This window comes from Haemaphysalis longicornis, unplaced genomic scaffold, assembly GCF_048455015.1.
Source record: "Haemaphysalis longicornis isolate Haplotype H1 unplaced genomic scaffold, Haemaphysalis longicornis Haplotype H1 scaffold_83, whole genome shotgun sequence".
Lineage (NCBI taxonomy): Eukaryota > Metazoa > Arthropoda > Arachnida > Ixodida > Ixodidae > Haemaphysalis > Haemaphysalis longicornis.
The window spans coordinates 456,417-461,213 of NW_027526452.1; the positions used below are offsets into that span (position 1 = coordinate 456,417).

Below are 4,797 nucleotides of genomic sequence, written 5' to 3' on the forward strand. Positions count from 1 at the left end.
ATATATATATATATATATATATATATATACATATATACATGCATATATATAATATATATACTTCTTTAACCACTTTCTTTCTGACTCAAAATTCTTCATCTGTTTTTATGACCTCCCGCATTCCCCCCTTTGCTTTCCGAGGTTTTTTTGACTGCCCTCCCTTATTATGTCTTAATTCACGGCGCCCTTCATTTCCCATTTCTGATTCGCTACATGCATAGCGAGGGCCTGTGTTGTGGTAGTCTTGGTGCCAAAGGTAGCTTAAGAGGGTTCAATGCTAGTTGACCACTCTCGACACGCCGTAAACATTCGAGTCACAGCCCGGGGGTTAAAAAGAAGGTCCCCTTCCCCCCGAGTAGTCCGGGTGGCGCTGGCTACCAGTCCCAAGTGCAGGAAACAAAAATACCTTCGCGTAAATACCCCAGAAAGTGGTGGGGAAACGGCTCCGCCGGTAGCGTAGTCGTTATCGCACCAGACCGGTATTCTGGAGGTCGTGGGTTCGGATCCCACCCGGCGTGTATTTTCTCACCACTTTCTTTCTGACTCAAAATATTCATTTGTTTCTATGACCTACCGCATTCCCCCCTTTTTTTCCGAGGTTTTCGTGACTACCAACCCTTATTCTGTCCTAATTCACCGAGCCCCTCATTTCCCATTGCTGAATCGCTACATGCATAACGAGGGCCTCTGTTTTTGCAGTCTTGGTCCCAAAGGTAGCTTAAGAGGGTTCAATGCTAGTCGATCACTCTCCACACGCTGTAGACACTCGAGTCACGGACCGGGGTTTAAATAGAAGGTCCCCTTCACCCCGAGTAGTCCTAGTGGAGCTAGCTACCATCCCCAGTGCTGGAAACAAAAAATACCTTCACATAAATACCCGAGAACGGGGTGGGGAAACAGCACCGCTGGTAGCGTAATGGTTATCGCACCAGACCGGTTTTCTGGAGGTCGTGGTTTTGGACCCCACCTGGCGGGCATTTTTCACCACATTCCTTCTGACTCAAACAATTCCTCATCTGTTTCTAAAACCGATCGCATTACCCCTTTTGCTTTCCGAGGTTTTTTGACTGCCAACCCTTATTCTATCTTGATTCACCGAGCCCCTCATTTCCCAGTTCTGATTTGGTATATATATATATGTATATATATGTATATATATATATATATATATATATATATATATATACAGAATAATAGGTCAGCAGTCTACAACGCCAAAGGAGGTATAGGGGGGTAGTTACGCTCTTTTCTTTATCACTACGGTTAATTAAGTAAATATTTTTTTTAATTATACAGAAGAAAGAAAGAAAGAAAAACACGCGCCCAGAGTGGGGACCGAACCCACGCCTTTCGATTACATGTCGAATGCTTTACCAATTCGGCTATCTGGGCGACTGTGTTCTCCTTCCCTTTCTCGGCTATTTATATTTACTAGAAGTGTATCTGACGCTTGAGGGTGGTAGCCAGCGCCACTCTGACTACACGGGGAGAAGGGGACCTTCTTTTTAACCCCCGGGGCGTGACTCGAACGTCTACAGCCTGTCATGAGCGCGTTACTGGCGGGAAGCCCTCTTATGCTACCTAGGCATCAAGGCTGCCAGAACCGAGACCCTCGCTAGGCTTTCGCAGCATAATATAGTAAGGAAATGAGGGGCTCGCTGAGGAAATACAGAAAGACAGGTCAGCAGTCTACAACGCCAAAGGAGGCATAGGGGGGTGGTTACGCTCTTTTCTTTATCACTACGGTTAATTAAGTAAACATTTTTCTTAATTATACTGAAGAAAGAAAGAAAAACACTCGCCCAGAGTGGGGATCGAACCCACGCCTTTCGATTACATGTCGAATGCCTTACCAATTCGGCTATCTGGGCGACCGTGTTCTTTTTCCCTTTCTCGGCTATTTATATTTACTAGAAGTGTATCTGACGCTTGAGGGTGGTAGCCAGCGCCACTCTGACTACACGGGGAGAAGGGGACCTTCTTTTTAACCCCCGGGCCGTGACTCGAACGTCTACAGCCTGTCATGAGCGGGTTAATGGCGGGAAGCCCTCTTATGCTACCTAGGCATCAAGGCTGCCAGAACCGAGACCCTCGCTAGGCTTTCGCAGAATAATATAGTAAGGAAATGAGGGGCTCGTTGAGGAAATACAGAAACATATGTCGGCAGTCTACAACGCCAAAGGAGGCATAGGGGTGTGGTTAGGCTCTATTTTTTACTACGGTTAATGAAGTTGGGCAAGCACTGCACCAATTCCGGCGCCGCTGGCATCAGTGTGGATTTCTGTTGGCGCGGTCGGCTCAAATTGTCGCAGAATAGGCGGGGAAGTAAAGAGTCGCCGTAACTTTGCGAATGCTTTATTGCAATCCCTCGACCAAGCGCCAATACCGCTTTCCTTGCCGAGAAGCGCCGTCAAGGGCGCAATTATGGCGGCAAAGTTGCGAATAAAGCGCCGGAAATATGAACATATACCAATAAAGCTCCGTAGAGCCTTCATGGTGGTCGGTTTAGGGAACTCGGCGACCGCGCGAAGTTTGGTGGCGTCAGGAAGAATTCCCTCCTTCGACACAACGTGGCCCACTATGGTCGACGTTCGCGCCGCAAAGTGGCATTTCTTCATGTTGAGTTGCAATCTGGCATTGACAAGGCAAGTCAAAACCTGCTCCAGGCGTCTCAAATGAGTGTCGAAGTCGGGAGAAAAAACGACTATGTCATCGAGATAACAGAGACACGTTTTCCACTGCAGGCCCCGCAAAATGGTGCCCATCATCCTCTCGAACGTGGCAGGAGCCATGCACAGGCCAAACGGCATGACGTTAAATGCATACAGGCCGTCAGGAGTGATGAACGCCGTTTTGGCGGGATCGGCCTCCGCCATGGGTACCTGCCAATATCCAGACCGCATATCAAGGGAAGAAAAAAACTTGGCGCCTTGTAAACTGTCAAGGGCATCGTCGATCCGTGGTAAAGGATAGACATCCTTCCGCGTTATGCTCTTCAGACGGCGATAATCTACGCAAAAGCGGATGGAACCGTTCTTTTTCATTACAAGCACCACGGGAGACGCCCAGGGACTGTTGGAGGGCCGAATCACTCCCCGCGTGAGCATATCGTTCCTTCTTCGTCAATAGTGCTGCGCTCCTTCGGCGACACACGGTACGGTCGTTGATGCAGTGGTGCATGCGAGCCGGTGTCGATGGAGTGAGCAACAGCAGATGTTCGGCTCATAGGTGCCTTTGCGCCGTCAAAAGAAGAGCGGAACCGATATAGCAGAGCGAGGAGCCTCACTCGTTGGTCTTATCTGAGGGTAGGATGGATCGAAGCGCCAATGTCCGGAGGCGACAGGTCTGTGCTGAAGGGGCAGGACTCAGTCCAGCCATTGTCAGCCATGACGAAAAGTCGTCTGGTACGGCGGTAACAAGCTGCGGATAAACAACTTCGACGGAGCCGAGGACCTCACCGTGCAGGAGACGAAGGGGCTCCAAGGACTCGTTGTTGACTACTATGGCGCTCGTGCCAGCATGAACTGTCAGTAGGGCGAATGGCAGGGACAGCGATTTTCGGTGGACAAATAAGGGCGACGGCGTAAAAACAACAGGTGCGTCTGGGATAGAAGAGCAGCAGAGCGGTACGAGAGCTGCCGAGCGGGGAGGAATGTCCGTGTCGTCAGCCACGGTGAGCTTTGCAGGGCCAGTGGACTGAAGGTCGGCATAAGGCGCGTCGAAGGGATAATCAAATTCTACTTGCGCACGCACACAGTCGATTATTGCGCGATTGCGAGATAAAAAGTCCGAGCCTAAAATGACGTCATTGGAGCACGATGGCAGCACGAGGAAGTCGACGGGATACACGACGTCCTCGATCGTGACACGAGCCGTGCGGGCTGCCAAAGGTTTTACACGTTGCGCGGTTGCAGTACATAACGAAAATTGCGGCAGTACCATCGTAACGTTTCTAAGCGAGCGGCAAATATCGGCGGTAATGACGGAGACGGCTGCGCCTGTGTCGACTAGTGCGACTGTACATACGCCCTCAACAGATTCGTCGATTACATTTGTAGGCCTTTTGCAGTTCAAAAGTCGCGCAACTCTTGCCTCCGGAACTGCGGCAGCTAGTTTTCCTGTGCAGTTTGGCTTGAACGACGTCGCACAGGCGATAGTGAGCGGCGACGTGGGGAGCTTGAACGGCGGCTATCGGCGTCACGACAGCTGAAATCGTTGTAACCGGAGGGAGGTAACGGCGACCTGGGTGACACGTCTGTCATTAGCTGCGAAGACCCGTGTGGAGAGCCAAAAGTGTGGCTAACGTCATCATTCATCGCGGACACACGGCGGCGGCAGTAACGGGCCACATAGTCTGGAAGTCGGCAGGCGAAACAAATGGGGCGATTATCAGCCGTGCGCCACAGATTCCCCGCTGGCGGATTCCTGTGTACCGCAGAGCGTGCCGGGGTTGGCGGCATGGCCCGAAAAGACGTCCCAGCTGGCTGTACCGGTCTCCCCATGGCTTCGGCATACGTGAGGGGTGCATAATACAGAGTGGGTGGCAGTGCCTCAGCCACCTGTTCCTTGATCATGTGGAGAACCGCTGGACGCGTCGGCGAGAAAACGGAAGGAGTCACTTCGGTAGGCTGCGGAGGCACTCCGTATCATGGTGATGGGCCAGGAATAGACGGTGGCATGGTTGATCCAGGCTCCAGGTTAAGAAGTGACACTTGTCGAGCGACTTCTTCACGAACAAACTGTTGAAGCTGCCGCATCATGGATGCGTCGGCCACCGCCTCTGTCAAGGTCGACAGC

At 51.2% G+C, this 4,797-nt stretch overlaps 1 non-coding gene across 1 annotated transcript; it reads right to left on the reverse strand.

Moving 5' to 3' along the window:
- Positions 1-1,799: 1,799 nt before the first annotated feature.
- On the reverse strand, positions 1,800-1,871 carry Trnat-ugu (transfer RNA threonine (anticodon UGU)). The gene has a single exon. It is a non-coding gene; the product is annotated as a tRNA-Thr (tRNA).
- Positions 1,872-4,797: the final 2,926 nt, after the last annotated feature.